The following is a 25,371-nucleotide window of genomic DNA, read 5'->3' as shown; positions in this document are numbered from 1 at the left end:
GGACGTCATTCCACTGGTCCCTGCACAGAGGAAGGGGCTTCCAGGCCACCATACCACTGCTCTCAGTGCAAAGGAGGTGAGCCATGTAGGCACCAACAGCACCACCACCACCACTACCCTAGTCCAAATGAGAAGACACATAGACAAGTATCAAAACCAGACTTCAAAATCACCTACAGCAACCTCAAAGGGAAATGAGATGGAACACTCTAATATTCAACCACCTGGACTCCCTGAACTGGCAACAAAAAGGGAACTGGAAAAAATGAAATCAGAAGTAATTTCTCAGATAACAGCACAGACTGTGCTCTTAGTGCAAGACATGATTAATAAATCTAGAGAGGAGCTGAAGAACATGATGGAATCTCAACATAAGAACTACATGGGGAAAAAAATTTTTTTTAAACAAATGGAATCCATAAAACAGATGTAAACAGATTTCCAAGAGATTAAAAGCTCCATTGAAAGTCTACACAGCAGAATGAGCCAATGTGAGGACAGAATTTCAGATATAGAAGATAAGATTGCAATTAGTGACCAGGAAAAGAAAAATTGCTTCTAAATTGTAAGGGACCATAAGAAATCAAACCAGCAGCTGCTAGAGGATGCAAGGAAGAATAACATAAGACAGATTCAATGAAGAAACAGGACAAAGTGCAGATGACATAAAAAACTGTTCACAGAAGTGATGGCAGAAAACTTCCCAAGCAGGGGAAAAGAACTTGACATACAGGTAAGTGAGGCATATAGGACTCCAACTACCCTTGATCAAAAAATCTGCAAATAGGCATATAACTGTTAAGATTCCAGAAACCCAACAGAAGAACACAATTCTACAAGCAGTTAGAGAAAAGAAACAAATCACATACAAAGGAAAGCCCATCAGAATCACAGCAGGCTTCTCAATGCAAACTCTCAAGGCAAGAAGAGCTTGGAGTGATGTATTCCAAGCCCTAAAGGAAAACAGACTCTAACCCAGATTGATGTACCCTGCAAAACTATCTTTCAAAATTGATGGAGAAATAAGATACTTTCAGGACAAAGAGCACCTTAGGAACTTCATGAATACCAAACTGGTACTCCAAAAAACTTTAGACAATACCCTAGGAAAAGATAATGAGGATCAGAAACCCAGGAGGCACAGCAGAATGAATCCACTGGGTGTGACAAGAAATTAAATGTAAAGGGGGAGAATCCAAGAGAAAGAAAAAGTCATGACAATGATAAGTCAATATGTATCAGTTATAACCATCAATGTTAATGGTCTCAACTCACCAATAAAAAAAAATAGACTGGCAGAATGGGTCAAGAAGAAACATTCAACAAAATGCTGCATACAAGAAACACAATTCAAAAAGAAACTCATAGACTGAAAGTTAAAGGGTGGAAAACAATACTCCATGCGACAGGAACCCCAAAAAAAGCAGGAGTAGCTATCATCTTAGCAGATGAAATGGATTTCAAACCCACACTGATTAAGAGAGACAAAGAAGAACACTATATCCTTGTAAAGGGAATAATACAAGAGAAAGAGATGACAATGGTAAATATATAGACACCAAACACAAGTGTGTCAAACTATATAAAACAAATACTAATGGACATGAAAAGTCATATATGCACTAATACAATGGTAGTGGGGACCTCAATACCCCACTGTCACAAATAGATAGATCAACTAGACAAAAAATAAGTAATGAAATATTAGAACTCAATTGAACTCTTGAACAAATGAAAATAACAGATGTTTACAGAGTGTCCCACACCACAAAATCAGAATACACATTCTTTTCAGATGCACACGGGTCATTCTCCAAAATAGACCACATACACCCTCATAGAACCTGTTTAAGTAAGTGCAAAGGAATTGAAGTTATCCCTTGTATATTATCAGACCATAATGTGATGAAATTGGAGATCAATAGCAAAAGAAACCACAAGAACTTCATAAACATATGGGAATTGAACAGTACACTTTTGAATAACCAATGGGTCACAGAAGAAATTAAAGAAGAAATCACACAGTTCCTTCAATTAAATGAAAATGACAATACAACATATCGGAATCTATGGGACACAATGAAAGCAGCATTGTGAGGGAAATTCATAGCAGTGAATACTCATATGAGGAAAACAGAAAGAGCCTAATTAAACAACCTGATGCTGAACCTCAAGCTTCTAGAAAAAGAAGAGCAGGACAAACCCAAAGCTCATACAAGGGAGGAAATTATAAAGATTGGAGCAGAACTCAATGCAATGGAGACTAAGAGAATGATACAAAAAATCAATGGACCCAAGAGTTAGTTCTTCGAAAGAATAAAGAACATTGACAAATCCTTAGCAAAACTTATCAGAAAAAGGAAAGAAAAGGCCCAAATCCATGCAATTAGGAATGAAAAGGGTAAAATTAAACAATCCCAGCAGAAATTCAGAGGATCATCAGTACCTACTTTAACAACCTATATACCAATAAGATGGCAAACACAGAAGAAATGGACAAATTCCTAGATACATATAAATTACCAAAGCTGAACAAAGAAGACCTAAAAATTATAAATGATCGAATACCAACCAATGAAATTGAAAACATAATTAAAAACTTACCAACTAAGAAAAGCCCAGGTCCTGATGGCTTCACTGCTGAATTCTACAAGATATTTAGAGAGGAACTACTGCCACTACTGTTTAAACTTTTCAATGATATTGAAAGGGAAGCAATGCTCCCTAATACATTCCTGGAAGCAGGCATCACCTTAATCCCCAAAGCTGAAAAAGACCCAACTGAAAAAGAGAGCTATAGGCCAATCTCACTAATGAACATAGATGCAAAAATCCTTACTAAGATACTGGCAAATAGAATGCAGAAGATCATCAAGAAGATCATACACCTTGACCAAGTGGGATTCATCCCAGGGATGCAGGGATGGTTCAACATATGCAAATCAATCAAAGCAATTCACCATATCAATAGACCCAAGGACAAAAAACATATGATCATCTCAATAGATGCAGAAAAAGCATTTGACAAAATACAACATACACATATGATAAAAACCCTACAAAAAGTTGGAATAGATGGTCTCTACCTCAAACTGATAGAAGCCATCTATGAAAAACCAACAGCCAATATCATACTAAATGGTCAAAAAATGAAATCCTTCACACTAAAATCAGGAACAAGACAAGGATGTCCACTATCACCACTCTTGTTCAATATAGTTTTGGAAACATTAGCCATGGCAATTAGATAAGAGAAAGAAATAAAAGGAATAAAGATAGGAAATGAAGAAGTCACATTGTCATTATTTGCAGATGACATGATACTCTACATAGAAGACCCCAAGAACGCCACCAGAAGTCTTCTAGACTTAATAAACAAATTCAGTATTGTAGCTGGATACAAGGTCAACACACAAAAATCAATAGCTTTCCTCTACACCAATGACAGACTCACTGAGAGAGAAATAGGGCAAATGATTCCTTTCACAATAGCATTCAAGAAACTGAAATAACTAAGAATCAGCCTAACAAAAGAAATCAAAGACCTCTTCTCCGAAAACTGTAGCAGTCTGAAAAGAGAAATTGAAGATGATATCAGAAAGTGGACAGACATCCCCTGCTCCTGGGTAGGAAGGATCAATATAGTGAAAATGGCCATACTTCCAAAAGTGCTATACAGATTCAATGCAATCCCAATTGAAATCCCAGAAGCATACTTCACGGATCTTGAGGAAACAATCCAAAAATTCATTTGAAACAAGAAGAGACCTAGAATAGCAAAAGCAATTCTAGGTAACAGAGACATGCCAGGGGGTATCACAACCCCCAACTTGAAACTATACTATAAAGCTACTGTGATAAAAATAGCATGATACTGGCAAAGAAACAGACCTGAGGAGCAGTGGAACAGATTAGAAGATGCAGAAACAACTCCAGACACACTCAGCCATCTCATCCGCGATAAAGGAGCCAAACACACTCACTGGAGGAAAGATAACCTCTTTAATAAATGGTGCTGGAAAAATAGAGTTTTAACTTGTCAAAGATTAAAACTAGACCTACATCTCTCACCATGCACTAAACTAAAATCAAAATGGATTAAAGATCTAAATATTAAAACAAAAATGCTGAATCGGCTGTAACAGAGGTTAAGTAGAACTTTTGAAGACATTGGTGTAGGAAAAGATTGTATGAACAAAACATCAGTTGCTCAGTGAACTAGCACAAACAATCAACAAGTGGGATCTCTTCTTATTAAAAAACTTCGCACAGCAAAAGAAACCAGCAGTGTGAAGAGACAACTCACAATGTGGGAAAAAATCTTCACCTGCTGTTCCTCAGGCAAGTCTACTATCTCGAATCTATAAAAAAAATTTAAAAATCAGACCTCCCAAATTTAAAGACCCAATCCAAAAATGGACATCTGAAATGAACAGACTTCTCAGACAAAGAAGTAGAAATAGCAAATAAATACATGAAAAAAATGTTCAAAATCACTTGTCATTAAAGAGATGTATATGAAAACAACACTGAGATTCCACCTCACTCCAGAAAGAATGGCTGCCATAATTAAATCAACCAGTGACAAATGCTGGCAGGGTTGTGGGGAAAGAGGAACCCTGCTCCACTGATGGTGGGAGTGTAGACTGGTGCAACCACTTGGAAATCAGTAGGGAGATACCTCAACGAACTAGGACTGGAAGTCCCATTTGACCCAGCTATTCCCCTGCTGGGGATCTTCCACAAAGAATTTAAAGAATCATACCACAGTGATATATGTGCACCCATGTTCACAGCAGCACAATTTGAAATAGCTAAAACTTGGAAACAGCCCAAATGCCCATCAATTGGAGACTGGATAAAGAAAATTTGTTGTTTTTTTTTATAAAATAGAGTACTACTCAGCCATACAAAATGAGAAACTAAAGACATTTATAGCTAAATGGATGCACATTGAGGCCATACTCTTAAGTGAAATAAATAGGACACACATGTATAAATACTGAATAGTTTCTCTGGTGTGAGAAATTGAAAGTGTAAATAAGGACTAAAAGGTATAATAGATAATGTGAAATAGGAAGAAAAGGGGCAAAGAGGAAGGAAGTGGGAAGGGTAGGGGAAAGGAAAGAAGGGAATGGAATTAATATGAGAAAATGAAAAAATGGAAACAAAGTCTTTGTAAATAGGGAGGGATGGAGGGGTTGAAGGGAGGGCAGGGGAAGGGGGAAAAATAAGGACCAAGAGAGATTATGTAAAGGTGCAAATTTCCAATGATTAATGTCATCATATTGTATACCTAAAATGTACCAATAAAATAAAATTCAAAAAAAATGATTGAGGGAGTTGAAACTAGGGATCACAAAGTGGCGACTATGCACAATCTTCATATAAGAAAGACATCTGATTGTCCACTTTACATCCTTTTTACATTCATTGACCAAAACCCTTTTCCTTTGAAGATAACCTTTCATCTCTCTCCTCTTCACATCTAATTCTTATAAAGGACTCACACGTATTTATGGCACCATTTCACAATCCAGGATTCTTCCTTCCAACCAGTCCAATCATTAGTCCCATTGAAATATATATTAATGAGATGACCAAGGACTAACTATATGGATGATTCCAGTGGGATTCTTTTTTTATCTTTTTATAATTATTATAATTGGAGGTTGAACCCAAGGCCTTCACCTCAGCTACATCCCCAGAGTTTGTTAAAATTTTGAGACCCATTCTCACTAAGTTTCTAAACCTTCTTCCATCTTCCAGAGTACTGGAATGGCAGGTGTGCACCACTATGCTCAGCCCTAGTGCAAGTTTTTAACTCATGAAACTTTTATCTATTTTATCTAGAGTTTCCTCCTCCATCTACTTTTCTGATATAACTTTAAATTGATTTTTTCTATCTCCTTCTATGTTTTCCATGCTTTATCAATTCATTTTTACTTTCCGGATATTTAGATTCAGGATTTTAGTTCATAGGTCAGCAAATATGGCCAATGAGTTAAACCCAGCTTGGTTCCTGATATTTATTAGGGTTTATTGAAACATAGTTATGATTGGTCATGTATTTATGGCCCATGGACAATTTTCATGTATAAAAGCAAAATATATAGCTGTGACAGAGACCCTATGGCCTACAAAGACTAAAATATTTACTACCTGGACCCTCACAGAGAATAATTTATTGACTCCAATTTTAAGTATCAGACTGTAGGTTTATAGAGGTTCAATAAGAACCTAGGTTCAAAGAGAAATCTTATTGACTACTTTGCCTCCTGTCTGTACTTATAAACAGATAGATAACTTTCAAATTTATAACTTAAACAGAGACAATAATTCGTAATATTAAATCTACATATCAAGATGCATAGTTAATAGTTCTAATAGGATAACTCACAGATATTTCATACTGAGATTCAAAAATATATTTATATTATACACATACAATCTAACTTGCCCTCTATGGCTCCTCGTAGTGAATGATACTAGCATTGATTCCACTGCTTAAATCTGAAGTTTGCCTTTTACAAACACCTCTCTTTACATCATGCCTAAGGTAACCAGTACCATGTCCAATCACTTCAGTTTTCAGTATCTCTCAAAGCTGTCTAAATGTGTCCTTATACATTGTTATGGTCTGTATTTAGGTGTTCCCCCAAAGCCTCATGGGAATGAGTTGGGACTTTCTTTTTCAGAGGTGGCTGAATCTAGAATGTGTGATGCTGGGATTAAGGGTGTGTGATTACTAAACCACTACAATGTGAGTGACTGCTTTGGCACCACTCTAATTCCAGTAGTCTGGATGGGATAAAAGGGGCAGAAAGATGTTGTAAAGGCCCCTTGCTGCTTTTGCTATCTTCCACTGCCATGAACTGTTGCTCCTCTGCCACCCTTCCTTGGAGTAAGCCAGCTATGGACTGAAACTTCTACAAAATGTAAGCTAAATACTCTTTCCCTTCTAACTTTGAATGTTAGATATTTTGTTTTAGCAATGAGAGAAAAGTAACTAAGACATTTACTCTGTCTTTATATTAACACCCTTCAGCTCTAAACTAGACAAATACAATAACCTCTTAACTGGTCCTCTTGCATCCTACTCTCTCTTCTCTCTATATAAAAGGGGATATTTCTTCAAAATGCAAAACCTTATAGTTGTGATTGTCATTAGCATATTTGCAGTGTGTTGACACACATGCATTCTAATATGCTCTTTTCTTCTATTCTTCCACTTTTGAGAGTGTTAATGGCTTATGGAACTCAGATATTTATGCAATCTCTAAAATAATTAAGCACTGATAATAAAATATTTTAAATTCGTCCCTAAATTATCTAGTGATGCATACCTATTCACTGAGTTTTAAGTTCTGTGTAAGCTTATGCTCCATTCAGGGTAAAATACTTTATTTATAAAGCTGAAATGCCACTGCAGCAAACTATTACACAGGCACAAATTCTCCAAATTAGATCTTCCTGGATCAGCACACTTCCTGCTTCCAGGCTGTATCAGACATGAATGGAAAGAATGTGAAGGCCTCTGCCCAGAATTCCTCTACAGTATTAAATTGTGTTTTCAGTAGACTAAATACAGTTCTTACTAATCCAGCCACCCTTCTTCCACCTCTTGGTTCTGAGACATGGCTCTATCTGAGTTAGCCAGTACCTGGACTCTCATATCCTTTTCAGAAAACGACTAATTCTAAATCACACTCTGACATTTGGGTAAGTCTCCCAAATAATGCCACAAAATACCACTTTATTCTATGTCTATAATGCCAGTAACTTGTCACTTAGATAATGAGTATAAATATGCAAGTCCATTCAACACTAACTCTCTTCTGTCCTTGCCCCTGAATGCATTCATTTGTCACTATTGCTGCAACGATAAATGACATAAGCCTTTTCTGTGCCTCCTGCAACCAGGCCACTGCTACTCCAATTTTCTAACTTAAAATTCATGCTTGGTGTTTAAGAAAAAAATCTATAATAGCTACAGGAAATGGCCTGAAATCAAGTAAACTAGCCATATCAATCAGTGGATCTAAACTTCCATATTACCTTAATTAATTATTTATTCATTCACTCTTTCCGTAAGTATGTTGAGCTCTGCTATGTGCCAAGAACTTTCTAATTTTGAGAAATATTGTAGTGAAAAGAAAAAAATAACAAGCAGAGAAAAAATTTCTAATTTCACAGTGGAAAGAGAGAAAGAGTAAATCTATCATTTTGAAATATAGTATGCAAATTGTAATGATAGTTTAGACAAAGCCAAACAATAAGAGAGGTGAAGAGTACCTATTCTTAAATGGTTGATCAATCCATTGCTCTTTGATAAGCTGATATTTGGGTAGAGATGTGAAGAATGAAAGAGCAAAGTAATACAATTAAATGCAAAAAATATCCTAGACAAGAAGACCACAGGCTATGAACATTTTAGAATGCTTACATGTGCGTAGAGGCCAGAAAGTTTAAACCAGAGGCAACAAAGAGAGCAATTGGAGGCATTAACAGAAAGGAAGTAAAGAAAGATAAATTGCATGGTTGACTTGTAGGGTATCTCTGGGACTTTTGGTTTTGATTTCAAACAGAAGAATGAACAAGGATCACTCTAGAGTTTGTGCAGAGAATATATAGAAAGAATAGAACCAGGAGTCTAGTAAAGAAACTTAACCACAGAACTTCTATTGAAAGCTGACAGTGACTTATACCACACAACAGTGGTGGAAATGAGATAAAGTGTTCAGACTCTGAACACATTTTGAAAGTTAGGTCACTAAGACTCGCAACTAATACAGATACTATGCACAAAGCAAGGAGCTATGAAGAATGAATGAGGAATATTGTGGGAAGAATACACTTAAGGGGAAGGAAAAGAGCTTCATTGTAGACCTCTTAATGTTATTAAATCTGCAAAAGAGATCCTGCACATCCTTTTGGATATAAGATTCTAAAGCTCAGGAGAGAGGATCTATACAGAGATATAAATTGGAGTCATTAGGATACAGATGGTATCAGAAGCCATAGGACTAAAGGCAATTGCTGAGGGACTTAGTATAGATAGAAATGATAAGAAGTCTGTAGACTAAAACCTGGATATTCAAATAATAACAGGGTGAGGTAATGAGGAAACAGCAAAGGAGACTGAGAAGGGACTGTCAGTGTAAGGGAAATAAAGCAAAAGTAACATCTCAGAATAGAAGAGAACATACTTTGTAGGATTTAAGCAAGCAACATAAAAAATGTGCACTGTATTCACAATATGAAAAATCACGAGTGATTTTGAAAAGTCTCCTTTCCATAGAATAGAGGACTGAAAGGTCTGATTTAAGTGGTTTGTGGGTAAGAATATGCACATGATCTTTGGGAGTATTTTCTGTAAAGTGGTAGAAAATAATGGATCAACTGCTGGAGGAAATTGTGGAGTTTTGGAAGTCATTTTTCTTAAAGTACACATCCATGTTTAATTACTTATAAAATGATATTGTAGAAAAGGAAGAATTGATGATGGAGACACTAGAGAAGAACCCTCTTTAAGAAGCGCTAATGACCAAGTAAGTAGGAAGGATGTCATTATGCAGGAACATACAAACATCCATATTTAAAGGAGGAAGTGTAGAGCATTAGAGCACAACAGTAGATATGTCTATGGCATGGTTATTACACTGCAAGCTCCCTTCTCAGTGAAACAGGAAGAAAAATTGCCAGCTGAGGACAATAATAAAGGAGAATATGTTAAGATGTGAAAAAGAGAGGGTATGCCACGTGATGGTTTCTAAAAGGATGGGAGAAAAACACTGATAATATCTCATGCCATTGAAGACCTACTAGTAATTAGTGTTTGCATTTCTCCAGGAGTGAGATTTTGCCACATACATACAGAAAAGGAAAAAAAAAAATGGGAGGGGTTCAGTAATTGGGCAAGGAAGTGATTGTAAAAATAGATCACATTTGCATAACAAGACCAAGTCTGTTTTTGCTCACCCTTTCACGGAGGTTTAAGATTAACCAATTGAATTTATTCAGCTCTCTCATCCTGCTATATAATAGTAAGTTTCTAAAACCAAAGGGAGATGTTAACAAAATAAACAAAAAATAAAATTACCATGGTGATAATATTGCAGACAGCTATGTTAGTTAGAAATTATTATAAGGCAGTTAGATAAGCCTGGGCCTTCAGCATAGAAAACAACTGAAGCACATTCACTGGTTAGCATTATAAAAAGAGAAGAAGGTACTGCACCCACCTACACGTTCTGGGGGTAAATAGCAGTGATTGATATTCTAAATAGGTATCCATCTCCCTAGCCCCTTTTCTGTCCAGAAATTCCTTGTTCACTCTATGTACACTTGCTATGTACTTGTTTTCCCATTTGATCCCCATTTAATCAATATTATCTGGGTAACTATACTTGTAATCTTATTGGTTGACCATGGTTTTGTCCCACCTCGAGCCTACCTTGTGAGTTTTGATTGGATCTTATAGTTTTGTCCCACTTTGTACCCACCTCACCTAGTGACTTTGCCCTATAAAACACCTTTGAATAGCAGGGTGGGCAGGTAACCCACTTTCCAGCCCCTCTTCTGTCTCTTAGACAGAAGCTATCTTTCTCTCAATAAATTTTTCTTACTCTTAGTCTCCATTGTTCCCAGCATTCACTCTTCGATTTTAGAGAACACAAACTCATGTGTCTGATATCTAACAGCTTGGGAGTTATATTTCCCTTGCTTGGATTATTTTGTTAGATTGGATTACTTGGTCTCCTACATCAGTAAGTACCACACAAAGGAAAGGTGCATCAAATAGTAAGGAGATTTGAACATTTTTGGCAATCAGAGAATCTTAGTTGGGGCATTTGGCAGGAGATCTATGATCTGAAGAACAAGAATTAGTCTCAGGCATAGTAAACATTTGCAAATACATGGTATTGAGAAAGAATGTGTCATCTACCAAGAAGCAAAGAGCTGGAACAAGGAGAATGAGTAGAGTTCTCATGAGTTTTAGCACGAAGGGAGAAAACAGATAATAAATTTGTAGGTAGGGTGAGCATAGCATTTATTGCCCACATTATGTTCTCCTGTGAATGAGAGAGATGTTAGTAACAATTATGCCACTAGGACAAGACTGCCTTGTGCACTGCAGAATGTACAGTCACCTTTCTGGTGAAGCAAATTAAGAGATTGAATTTTATCCTACAGATTCTGGGGAATCACTGAATATTTTTATGCAGGGAGGTGATAAAAACATACTTAAATTTTGAAGCAATCACTGGGACTACATTGTAGACATTAAAATGGATAAAATACAGTTGACTCTTACAGAGCAATTTAACATGGCTATACAGGATATAGAATGATGGACAAAAAATGAAGAAAAAGGATCAATTCAAGATATATTTATGAAGTACAATTAATCCAATTTTGCAACATTGTAGTGTTGAAAGATGTGAAAACAGATATATGTGTTTTAGACCTGAGAAATTGGGTGGGTAATGGAAATATTTCCAGAAATGAGAAGTATTTGGAAAAAAGTAAAAGTATAGAGAGATCATGGGACTACTTTTGAACATGTTGATTCGGGAGTGTTCATTTTTGTATTGTTAGGAACAGGTACAGGGTCATTTCTGGAAATATCTCCCATGCTCTCCTATTTTCTTCCATCCTTCTTATTTACTTTTCTTATTGTTTCCCTTGAGAAGAAATTTTCTTGATCATTAATTTTCTCTCTACATGTACCAGTTCTGTTGTGTGTGTGTGTATTATATATTGTATATCATATATGTTTTACCTCTCTGCATAAAGAATATATATGGTTGTTGCTACTACTATTGCTGCTTTTTAATTAGAGCAACATGACACAGAGATGATGAACCATGAAACAGATGAGACCAAATTATAAGGAGAGGTTCTTAGGACCCTACAGGAGGAGAAGGCAGGAGAAAAATAACAGACAATTTCTGAAGATGACAGAAGGAAAAATTCCCAGGACAACTGCTGTGAACCAGGCCCCAGAGAAAGTAATTCACTTGGGAGAACTGAGATTCCAAATGGTTTTGTCACCAAGAGGAGTGGGGAAAATGCATACTCCTACTTATTTTTTAATTGCGTCCCTTTCTACACTCTTTCTAAAATAATTTGAAATCCTCATCACTAGTGCCACAGAATGTGACTTTATTTGCAAAGGGAGTTGTTGCCAATGTCATTAGTTAAATGGAGGTTACACCGAAGCAGGTGGGCCCTCAATCCAGTTTCCCAGAGGTCAGAAGAAGAGTAGAAATAGATCTAGAGACAGCCAGGATGGGCGGGGCGACAGAGGCGGAAGTGTACAATAGCAAGCTCAGCAAGGCCCAGGGTCGCTCACAAACCACCAGAAGCTAAGAAGAAACAGGGAAGGATTCCCACCTAGAGGATTTCACAGGAAATATGGTCCTGTTGAAATCTTGCTTTCAGATTCTGGCCTATAGAACTGGAAGACAAAGGATTTCTGTTTCTTTAAACCACCATAGTTAACAAACATATCTCTCCACTATATGAAGAGAATTGTCTGTGAAGAAAAATTTTAAGACACTATCAGAGGTTATGTAACAATGTATTAGTAAGTATGAAGGACATTGAGTAAATTCTAAAATGAGCCAATTATTACTTAAACCGGAAAGAAATAATGAAAGACAATCATAGAACAGAAAAATATGCAGCTATGAATAATATCTGATTAGGTATAATAAACATTCAATATTGCTTAAACTAAAATTGAATAAAATCACAATAGGACAATGGAAAAATAAAAGTAAAAAGAATATCATTGCTACAGATCTAAATGTTCATTACACATAACAAATAGGCAATGTTTTTTCTTAAAATTGATAAATCAAAAGATAATGTTACATGATATTCAAAAATATGGAAATATGAAAAATGACATACATAGCTTTGATGTCATTGTACGTGAGGTGGAGGATTGGGGAATAATGAAAAAGTCAGCAGGGAGTCCCTGTTTTTTATACATTTGTTTTTAATCTTTTATTTCTATTAACTTCTGATAAAAGCAAAAAAACAAATTTCTGGTATAAAAATCTCCAGAAAAAAACATAAAACAAATAACTAGTAGAGGAATAAATATCTAGAGACACCACGGAAGATAAAGCTCGTGAGAACCTTTTTACACTGTTATCACTTCAGAGTCATCTCCTGAAAGCTGCCATCATGAATGAAATCACAGACAACTCTAAAATCCACCCCATGGATTTGGGGACAGTAGGAACAGGGCTTCTGATTGCTAAAATGCACTATGCTCTTTCACAAGTGGATCTTCTTGTTTGCCCTTCGCTAAATAGAAATTTAACTCTGATTTAGTTTTGGTCTCAGCTTTGATGTCCCTTCCCTCTGAAAAATTTCTCTGGTGCCTTCCTATTTTTCTTCTTGGTAGAGGCTCTCCTTGGCACTCTCAGAACCTTCTAGAATGCCTAATTTGCTCACCTTTTAGGCTCTCTTTTTTAATACAAATAAATAAAACAGCATTATGTACTGCCTTTCCAGTATAGTCACACTGTACTTTCAAGTCCAGGTGTAAAAAGATCACAAATTTTTAAGCATATCTTCCTAGCTTTGTTACGTGGTCCAATACTTTGCAATTTAACATCCAGTGATTTGCTTAATTTCTACAAGATTATTACACTATCCCAACTGTCTCAGTTTATTATATAGATATTAATAATATCTCCATATTAATAGGAAATTGCTTATAAGCTACATTTTGCATAATATGAAATAATTTAGTTAAAATTTAAACAATAAAATTTCAAGAACTTTTCATTTTTGTCATGCTTGCTTCAAGGCTGTAGATTCCTTATGCTATGTAAACAAAAATAGACTACAATACTAGGGAAACTTGAATGTATATATGACTTCTAATTAATGTTCATGATTTGTAGATAGACTACATAAATAGATTAGATAGATTACATTAATAGCATAGATAGATAATATTTAGAGGAGACTAATACATAACTGCTGATGGATTATATTTTTGTATCGTTCCTTAAGTTTCAAATCAGTAGTGAAAGACCATTTGTTTAAATTTAAAAATAACATACAAATTTTATTCTCTGAATTTAAAATTGTAGTACTGTGTATTATCTCTAAGAAAAAATATGAGAAGTAATATCACCTATAGATGAATCATATTCTGAGTCTTATTTTCAACCCATGAAACAAAATATTTTTCGGTGATTACTGTAGTCCTACAACCAGTTTTATGTTTTTGTTTTTCTGTTTTGTTTTTGGATTATCTAATGCCTCTGCCAAATACCTTAAGAAATACATATTGGAAATACTGTTTTTCTTCTATCAATAATTTTTCTTATTTTATTTTTTATTTAAAGAAAATAAATAAATGTCTAATAGCTAAATCTTGGAAACAGCATGTGTGTTCATCAACTAATGAATGAATAAGGGAAATGTGGTATTACAAACAATGGAGTACTATGCTGGAGTATTGCTCAGCCATAAAGAACAAGAAACTAGAGACATTTATAGCTAAATGGATGCATATTGAGGCCATACTCTTAAGTGAAATAAATAGGACACACGTGTAAATACTGAATAGTTTCTCTAGTGAGAGAAACTAAAAGTGTAAATAAGGATTAAAATGAATAATTGATTATTTGAAATAAGAAGGTCCAAAGGGGTAGGGGAAGTGGGAGGAGAAGGGGAAAGGAAACAAGGGAAAGGAAAAATCATGAGAAAAGAAAAAAATGGAAACAAAGTGTTTGTAAATAGGGAAGGGAGCCCAGGGAAAAGGGAAAAAATAAGAACCAAGATACATCATGTACAGGTACAAGCACCCAATGATAAATGTAAACGTATTGTATATCTAAAATGTACCAATAAAAGAAATTAAGCAAAAAAAAGAAAGAAAGAAAGACAAACTTGAGGCATTCATAGGCAAATGGATGTAACTTGAATACATAATGTTAGGGGAAATAAGTCAGGCACACAAGCTCAAATATGGCACAGTGTCACTTGTCAGAGAGAGAGAGAGAGAGGAAGTAGGGAGAAGTTTAAATACTTTTCCAAATTACATATTCCCTTTTCAAAATATTTCAATATTTATGCTAACTTGCTTATCAGTTTGTCTTAGTTTGTTGAAAAGAAACTTTGTGTTATTATGTTTCTTTTGTACAAAAATCTTTCGGGTTTATGTCTCCTACTGAGTAACTACTTTGAAGCTAAGGATACCCAGTGTAATGGCTATTGTTATTCTCTTAGCAAAAAAAAAGAAAGAAAGAAAGAAAGAAAAACAGAAAAAAAGTAGTAGTGTATTTTTCACTTCTTTCAAAGGTTTTCAGTCTAGTAAATCAGATTTAAATTCGGCTCAAGTCCTTACACTGTCTGTGTACCTCCTGAGGTTAGTGTTCCAGGGGATTTTGCAGACGTACTGAGATTGATATAATGATAAAAGTGGTCTGAATATCTCTGAAAATATTCTCTTTTTTTTTTTTTTTTTTTGCTACTGGGGATCAAACTCGGGACCTTGCACTTGTGAGGCAGGCAGCGGAACCACTGAGCTAAATCCCCAGCCCTCTGAAAATATTCTTGAATGGAAAAAATATATATAATCAAACAATACCCATTTGGAATAAAAGAATAATAAACTGTTTCGAGAATGTATTTGCATTCAAGCAAGTAAAACGTACTCCAATTATCTGTCATTCTTTCCAATCACTAATAGAATGGTGGGAAGAGTGGAAATATAACTCAAAAGTGAAAGTGGTCCAAAGATGTCGTACTTTTTACTCATTAGTATACTTTTGATAATCTTGATCATCATTTACCTTAATACTCTACCGGTTTTGTGTTCATGGTTCAAACATATTTCCATGCTGGACATATAATTTTAAGACAAAAATTGAGAAATTGGATAGATTTTACAATGATTTCCTTTTTAAAGTAGTTCTTTATAGAAACAAGAGTCTATTCATATTAGTCATTAAATTAGTTCTGGGTAAAATTTTATAGAAAATGTTGATGAACTAAACATGCACATTTAGGATTATTACTTTCCATTTTAGTTCATGTTTGAATCTATTCAGGAAACACACTTGCTTCTGGGATAAGACAATATACATTCTTAAGATATGATTTTTATCAATCTTTACTAATTTTTAAAATAATTTTTATATTTAAATATATATTTATATATAATTTAAAATATTATATTTAATTATAATATAAATCATATTTATATTTTTTTAAAATAAATTTAAAATACATACTACTTTTTATGCCTAATAAATACTGTGCTCAACAATTAATACTGTGATGGTCTCTTAATTTAAGTTAAAAGCAATTTTATAAGCAATCTGTCTTCAGGAAATTCTGGCTAAAGCAAACCACATTGAATTTTACATATTCATAGATTTTCAGACCTATCATATGTCTGTTACTATAGTATTTTTACCTTATGGTTTATATTTTTTGAGTTTTTATTAATATAAGTTTGCAATACATATTAAATATATTCACCATGAGGAATTGGTGCTTATACCTACCACATCTTGATTCTTTTTACTTCGCCTTCTCCTCCCCCATCCCTAGATCCCCTCTCAACTCCACAAAGTTTGCCTCCCTGTTACATATCATCTTTCATTTTTTTAAAGCAGCACACACACAAAATTCAGTTTCCTAAGTGTTCTGCTGGCCCATGTATATTTATTTGAAAGGTAGGGCAGAGTACAAATTCACTACTTAAAAGAGTCACTTGATAAAGCAACAGAGACTAACCCCAAATAAGAAGAGATTGAATTCCGCCAAGGAAAATGTGTTTGCGGTGCTGTTTTTAAAAACTCACTTTAAAAAAAGCCTGCTAGATCAAGGCACAAGTGACATGTCAAATCCAAAGTGAACGCGTCTGCCTCTCGGCACAGTAGTAAACAGTGACTTCAACTAAACCCATGTGTGAAAGGAAACTGGCATTAGAACATGCATCCTCTTCCCTGACAGGGTGCAACATTTTTTAAATGCTTGAAATCCCCAAAGCATTTCAGGGAAAGTTGTTGCATTACCGAAAAACTCCATTTTTTTATTGCTGTAGCAAATTAGTTAAATGTCTATCAATTCTTTTTGCTCACTCAATTATTTCTCATTTCAAAAAAAAAAAATCTCAAACTTAAAACTCATGTCCACTCATATTACCTGGTAAATTTGTTCATGGCAAGACAGTACTCATTTTTCAAAGACATTGCCTATTTGCACAAATTGAGCTGTCTTTAAAAATCTCTAATGTTATAATGTTTTTAAAAATCCTTAGCAATTACGTATTTGAGAGCAATATAATTTTAGGACTGAGATCCTGACTGCCATTTCCTCCTTTTTTTGAATATTCTTGTGTGCAAGAAGTCTAAAGGTTGTATTTAGGATGTTCACCATTATGAAGATTTTCTTTATGTTGTACTTTTTTAGCCAGTTTTTCTCTAATATTGATATTCACCTTCTTATCATCAAAATATAAATGCCTTTAACATAAGCCAATCAGCAAATAACTGAGCTCTAATAGTTTGTGTTTGTACCCTCATGGATAATCTCCATTTAATAAAGGTTAGCTATCAATCTTAAACATCAGAACTGTTGATCATGCTGGATCACGCTAATTCTTTTACTACTATGAAATGCAAACTGTGAGCAGTTCAAAAGCTCAGTCCTCACCAATCTCTGAGTAAATATCAAATTATGTTTCCAAATCACAAAAGCTTGTATTTCCTCCTCTAATTGCTGCATCTCAAACTTCTCAGCAAAACAGCAATTCTCTACCTGTTACTGAGAATCCATACGGGAGAGCCCCATTTGCTCTTCCTATGTAGACTGGCCCTGGAGTTGCAACACTGGATCTTCCTCCACTGCTGCTTCAGCTACGCACCAGGACAGTGGCCTTTCGGCCACCCTGTTTCTGTCGCAAGCCAGGGATGTGCCCTGAAACTCAAAAAATTCCCACTCTGGACAGTGCCAGGGTTCTGAGGATAAAGTGACACAGAGAGAGAGAGAGTGAGTTCTTGTTTTGGAGCTAAAAATTTTTAGCTGTGCTTCAATCCAGCCTTTAATTAAGTCAAAAATTTCAAGAAGTTTTCTCATATAAGTAGTTTTTTGTGCTTTTTCCTTCAGCTACGCATCTTATGCAAGTAACTTTCAAGGTAAAAATCAGCAGTGACAAAAATCACCCATGACCTCACTGCGAAAATGACCTCCCTCATTAAAGCATACACTAAAAGATATTTTTCTCCTCCCTTATTCCACTGTACAACAAATAAAGCAAACTTTCTTAGATAGATAACTCCAGCTCATTTACCTCTACCAATATATATTACCTCCTAGCATGCATTATTAACTTCTAGATAAATGTTACTCAACAGCTATATCCCAAGCCCATTACTGTAATTTACTTAAAATTAAAATTCTGGACTATTGCAGCTTTCCTTGGGGTAACCCACCCTGCTTCCTCCAGGGTGTAATTTTATCTTGCTTTTTCTTATTTATTTACCCAAGCTTGCTCTGCACAGCCAGTTTCTCCTTCAGTCTTCACTTTTACTTTTTTAAAGAAATTTTGCCATTGCTAAAATAAATAGTAAATATATAAATAAATAGTAAATAAATAAATATTCTGTCCCAAATATAAATTGAAATATCCACCTTCCGATGCAAAGGAAAATAGTATTTTAGAGTGATTAGTTCTACCCTGTGTAACAAAAATAGTAGGGTATAGTCTCAGCCGGAGTGCACTGTTGTATAGAATTCCTATGTTCTTATGATATTTGAAAAGGTTTCATTGGTTATGATTATTATGCCTGGTTTATTTCAAACAGAAGTCTTCCAAATTCAATTCAATTTACCATTGAATAATGTATATTAAAGTACCAGTTCAAGTCTTTTGTGGTAAATTGTTGTGTTAGAATGAAATGTATCTAACAAAGTTATTATTTCAGGAGGATTGAACTAAAGAGATAAAATACCATTCATAGAATATTTAACCATGTGTCAAATGTCACTTCTCTGGCTTCCACAATACTATGAAAAATTCCATAAGTGAAACCCTAAATGTGAAAATATAAGAAGTTGGAAGAATAGGGAAGTGTGGAAGGGTGAAGGGCGCACAGGTAATGGGGAAAAAATAAGAACTAAGGTACATCATGTACAGGTACAAGCACCCAACGATAAATGTAAATGTACTGTATACCTAAAATGTATCAATAAAAGAATTTAAGCAAAAAAAAAAAAAGTTGGAAGTTGTCAGCTCACCAGAAATAGGAACACCACATATAGGGTAAACAGAAAAACATCTGGTGATGAACATGTGATTATTTCCCCTGTCTCAAATGCACCACACCATCAATGATGATGCCATGTCTAAGATAGACCATGGACTTTTGTTTTGCGTTGCCTTGAATTTTGACCAAATAAATCCCTTATCACCATCCTAAGAGCACCATCTCACGGAGCCTAAACTAGAAACACTGTTTTCAGTTTGTTCTCAAGCATTGATGTTCTGCTATATATTTGTTTATTTATTCACTTGGGGTGTATGCAAGAGATTAAACCCAGGGACTCTACCGCTGAGTTTTACTGTTCATTTTGAGACTGGGCCTCACTAAGTTGCCCATGCTAACTTTGAACTCAAATCCTCATATCTCAGCTTCCCCAGTAGCTGGAAACTTTTTGGTTTTTAATTCAACTTATTTATTGGTGAAATAGGATGTCTCTATATTTCATTTCAGCCTTGTCTTGAATGCTGTTCTGACTCCATATATATACATATATATATATATGTGTGTATATATATATATATATATATATATATGATTGCTGATTCCTATTATAATTCTATTTTTAATTTTTGGAAAGTCCATATGCTATCTTTAAAGGCTCCACTAATGTACATCCCATCAGTGCATGCATGTTCCTTCTTCTCCACATCCTTACCAGTGCTGGGTACATTTTATCATTTTGATCTTAGCCATTCTAACTACTGGGAGGTGATATCTCATCGTGATTTTAATTTGTATTTTTCTTTATAAAAGAGTCAAGAACATTTGAGAAAGAACCACTCCATCAATATTGATCCTATTTAAACTGATATTCACATGCAGAAGAGAAAAACTGGACTCCTGTTTCTCATCATATACAAAAATCAACTCAAAATGAATTAGGCACTTAAATGTAATAATCAAAAAAAATTTTTAAACTACTAGAAGAAAATATTGGGGAAACAGAAGAATTTTCTTCATCAGATCATTTTTTCTCTAAATTTTTAATTTTTTATCAATACATATTTATAGTGCATAATGACTGCATTCCTCATGGGGTGTGGCACATTTACAGAATACATTTAATTCTTTTTTTCTTTCCTACCTCATCCCCTTCTTCCCACCTCCCTTCATCTTTTGGTACCTTTCTCGTTTGCAAAAGATCTATCTCCCTATGTCCTCTTATCTGTATTTTATTGTGCTCTTTATATTCTGGGTTTCTCATATAATACAATCCATGCAATATTTAAGCTTGTGTGTTTGATTTATTTCACTTAATATTATTGTCTTATCACATCTTAAAAGCATAGGCAACAAGAACCAAAATGGTATTATATCAAACTGAAATTTTTCTGCACAGCAAAGGAAATATCAAAAGAATGAAGAGTAACATGTAGAGTTATAGAAAAAATTTTAACCTCTGCATCTGACAGAGACCAAATATACAAAATATATAAGGAGTTCAAGTCAATAACAAAAAAAAATCTGATTTTAAAATGTACAAAGACCTAAGTAGATGTTTTTCAAAAATGATGTGTAAGTGGCCAAAATATACACAAAATTATGCTTGACCAAATCAAATTTAACTACATCCAGCATCTCCTTTCTTTCTTCCCTGTCTAATGTGCACTATGGCTTTAACCATTATCTGGGAATCTACCAATTTTACTTATGTTGTTCCTGCTTTTTAACAAATGAAACCAGACATTCAACAAGGATCTTCAATGATTGCATCCACAGTATAAAAATAGAGATTTTGGCTTTCAGTGATATTTTTGTTTAATGAAGAGAGACTCTTAGCAATACTTGAAAAAATTATTGTTTCTAGAATAAGCATTATATAGGTAAGGAAAACAAGCAAGTAATTTTGTCATATTTGGTAGAAAATTAGTGGTGAAGTCAGGAGTAAACCCCAAAATACTGCCCCTCATTCTTTTTATCATTGTGAGGATTAATCATGATTTCAATTTGACTATATTAAGTGATGCCTATTAAGTGACACACATTTGAGTGTGTCCAGATGGGTAATGGAGGCATGACCTTGGAGACTCACTCTGGTCCATTGCCCTTTCCTCTCCAGCACCACCCACTGTGCTCTGCCTCTCAGCCACTATGAAGAAAGCTGCTTTGTTCCACATATTCTTCCTCCATGATGTTTCTGTCAACCATGAACTGACTTTTCTGAGGTGTTAGCCAAAGGAATAATTCTCTCCCTTAAGTTGTGTATGTCAGATATTCTGTCCCAGCAAAGGAAAAGCTGAACAATACAATCACTGAGCTATAGCTAGAGCTATAGCCAAACCTTGTTTCACACTGAAGAACAACTGACATTCCCCTCTTGTCTGTTTTTTCTCTTTCTTCCTTTCTTTTTATTTCTCAAGGATTATATGCCCTTCTTTGTTTTTAATAACATTAAATAAATTACTTACTACCTGAAGATTTAATTAATTTTTAACTTTCTCAGTTATTAAACTTTAATGTTAATATTGATCCCTATAGCAGCCCCCTTCAACCTGACAGTCTGATAATTTTCATAATTCTTTGTTTACTGCCCCTCAGCATATTGTCAATCTTTCTGAAATCTCTCATAACATAGGTACAATGAGCTGACTTTCCAAGCAAGATAATGTGAGAAACATGCAATAATTTTGAGTCTTATAATACTGCATTATCTTAAAGCAAAATTCTATCCTTGCTATCATCACTCTTTATCAATAAAATTGTTTATGAAATTATTTATCATTAATGTGAGATGATAATATAATCACAAATATTAACCTAACGTATTTTAGTTTTTCTGCTTTAATAGATATATAGTAAAATACTAGTAAAATGTGATTGTAAGCTTCATTAGGCTAAAGTATTTTATAAAAAGACTTTGCCCCTGTTCATTTGTTCTTATTCTTGAATGCAAACCTGGCTGTTTTATGAGTTCCAATTACAAACTAGCCCCAGCTACCTTCAATATGACTATTCAATTAAACAAAAATATTTGCCAACTAGCTAATTGTGTATAAAAAGGATATCATTCATTCCATAAAAATGCTCAGGAAACACCCTAAGCACAGAAGAGATCTGTTCTAGTTTGTAAGAAGATACATGTTTAATGACTGAAGCATTTCCACTTTCCTCTGGGAATTTCTTGTAGCCTTTAATCAATAGTCTTAAGGCTTGTCTGTCAACAATTTTGTAAAATTTGTACAATCTTTCCTAACATCTCCTTAAACATTTATCTCCTCAAACATTTATCTCCTCAAAGATGTCTGATTTGTTAATTATAAAAGTAGACCTTTCTCTTCCTTTTTTACTCACAGAAAATTTTTATGAATTTGTTTATTTTTTCCAGGTAAATAATTTATGTATGGCATATGAACCATTTTTGCCCTCATTTATCTTCAAAATGAATTTAATATGCTGAAACATTATAATAAGTTATATATATATATTCAAATTTCACTCAAAAAATTGTTATTCTAAGATAGGTTGCTAACAAGATTTATTTCCCTCATTTTTTCAACCAAGTATACTGGAAGCTCTTATGCCAATTATTAAGTTAGTCCAAGTAAAGAAATACGGTTTAGAAAAAAGGACATATTTGAGAGAACTTCTTCAATACCTTTTGAATCTAAAGATATGTAAATGAAACTATTCATTGAAGTAAAATAAATAAAAATTGTTTTTATAATGAGATCATATAAAAATAGTTCATTCTCATAGGGAGTTAAAATACATAGTTAATAAATAGTGACATATTGAAGGATCATTTAGAAATATGCCTTTGATTTTGGGATCATGCAGCTTTGCAAAACTAGACTTGTTTATATGTTTATCTCAGCCATTAACTGTTTAAGGTTAAATACAGCATATTTGACATACTAAAAATGTTTTGCCACAACTCATGTCATTTTGTATGTTTCCTTCCTTGAAATTTATTACATTTGACAACGTTTTGAAATGAAATGTTATCCTCTGTATTAACACACACATTTAGCTAATGGTGTTAATTTTTCAGAATAAAAAGTGGAAGGTCATTTTTCCTCCAAATTGCTCATAATTTGGGAGAGGGTGATTAAAACATTCAATTTAGGGTGACCCCACAATATTGCTAACAACATTTCTTCTACCAAGGGCCTTAGCCATCCTGTTTCTGCCTTGAAACCTGCCTAGCATGGACTAAAACTGTGAGCCAAAAGAACCCTTTAAGCTATGAGTGTTGGGTATTGTGCCCCAGTGGTGGAGGAAGTGACTAGGGCTGTTCTTCAGCTTTGACTCTCAGCATGTTGCTCTCTACAACTTCTGTAGGAAGTTTAGGGATCAAAGAAATGATGATCCCACCTGGGTCCCTGACTTCCCTCTTAATCCACCCTGCAGTATCCAGAAACCTGGACCTACTCTGTCCCAAGGAACTGCTGCCAGGATAATCTGACAACCACAAAGGACTACACACCTTTAACCCTGAGGGGAGCTAATGTTCTACAGGGTAAGGGAGGGAAAAGGAGAAGGCAGAGGAGTTTCAGAACCATGGGTGGAGGGACAGAAAAATCCAGAGACACTTCTTTCTATGACATTCTATTTAGGCATGGGCTTCTAAAGAGCCAAAAAGTATGAATTCAACCTTGAACATCCAAATTTTTATGAAGATATTTATCAAAGTAGGATAATTTAATATCTTTTATATTGTAAACTATTGCTTTATTTATAACTTTTAAATATTAGTAAATATGATACGTGAATTCTTCTGTGTATTTTGGTCCTAGGCACACCAATGTCAGCTTTGATCCTGAGTAGAATCACAATCTATACAGAAAAGCAAAGAAGAAAAATGTTGAGAATAAGTTAATTACCAAATGATTCATATAATTTAATTTCCAATTATATTGTTTGTCTTAGTTTTTTCCCAACTACAAGTGAGCTGAATTGACAGTCCATGTGATATAACAAAATGGTAAAAATAGACATGTATCCCAATTTATTTTTTACTTTGGGTATGGATGAGAATTAAATAAATAATCCAAAATTAGTTTGCACTTATTTTGTGTTTATAATCATACAGCATAACATATTATGTCATAATATTATTTTTGAGACTTTCATACACTTTAGAATGAATACTTCATAAATTCTTTAGTTTATAATTCTGAATAAAATTATCTTGTTCCAAATTCTACATGACATTGAGAAAAATCACACATTACATGAAGATTTATAAGAAGAAACAGAAGACTCACAAAATTAGATACTTCTCATATGGGTCCCAGGAGATATTAAATTATCCTTTAAAAATCAGAATTTTTAAATGTATTATATTTACTTAGAAATTATTCATGACATTTTATCAACATGAGAACTCTGAATGATAACATAAATGTTTTCTGTCTCAAAGTGTATATGCAACAGGATTTTGATGACCTTGAATTATATATGATTATATTTTCATGGGTATTGTCTGAGCACCAATTTCATATGTGGTCGATTTTCAGAATGTGTTGAATGGAATACATTTTCAAGGTCCATTTATCCAAAATGAGGGTCAAGTGACATAAAATATAATTTTGTATGAATTATAACAACAAAACAGCCTCCAAAATACCACAGTTCACATGGATTCCTATAGTTATGTTTTTTAAGTGATACACTATTTCAATCAGTTCTTTTCACAGGTATAGTACACATATCAAAAATTACAAGATATTCTATAATTTGATTATGTCACTTAATTTCTAGAGCCAGCATAAGACAATATTTCTCCAATAATGGGTATATAAAACACTCTTCAAGCACTCATTCATTCATTCGCTCGTTTATATATAATTCGTTTACTTAACAAATTCTTGCTAATTAAGAACCTACTACATGGCAGACACTACACTCAGTATAGGATTACGAACATGCGTACATTCACATATGGATTACTACACAAGGAGGATAAGACTGTAAAGAAAGTTAGTTATGTAATTGGATTTAATATAACTTGTTAAGACATGAGAGCAAATCCCCTTCTGTCTCTCTTAGGCAGAAGCTTTCTTTCACCCAATAAATTTTTCCCACTCTTAAAAAAAAAAAAAAAAAAGACTAAGAGAAA

The 25,371-nt window shown here is 34.3% G+C and overlaps 1 long non-coding RNA gene across 1 annotated transcript in view; it reads right to left on the bottom strand.

The window, feature by feature from the left end:
* LOC147828823 (uncharacterized) overlaps positions 1 to 17,938 on the bottom strand; it is a 105,979-nt gene extending 88,041 nt beyond the window's left edge. The window contains exon 1 of the long non-coding RNA XR_015450056.1: positions 17,806 to 17,938. This is a non-coding gene — a long non-coding RNA (uncharacterized LOC147828823). The remainder of the gene's footprint in view (positions 1 to 17,805) is intronic.
* Positions 17,939 to 25,371: the final 7,433 nt, after the last annotated feature.

The sequence above is a fragment of the Heterocephalus glaber genome, unplaced genomic scaffold (genome assembly GCF_053883595.1).
Source record: "Heterocephalus glaber isolate CG9 unplaced genomic scaffold, H.glaber_assembly_v1.0 deba00000901, whole genome shotgun sequence".
Classification (NCBI taxonomy): Eukaryota; Metazoa; Chordata; class Mammalia; order Rodentia; family Bathyergidae; genus Heterocephalus; species Heterocephalus glaber.
The sequence above is the reverse complement of the archived record's forward strand: the minus strand, read 5'-3'. Positions and strand labels throughout refer to the sequence as shown.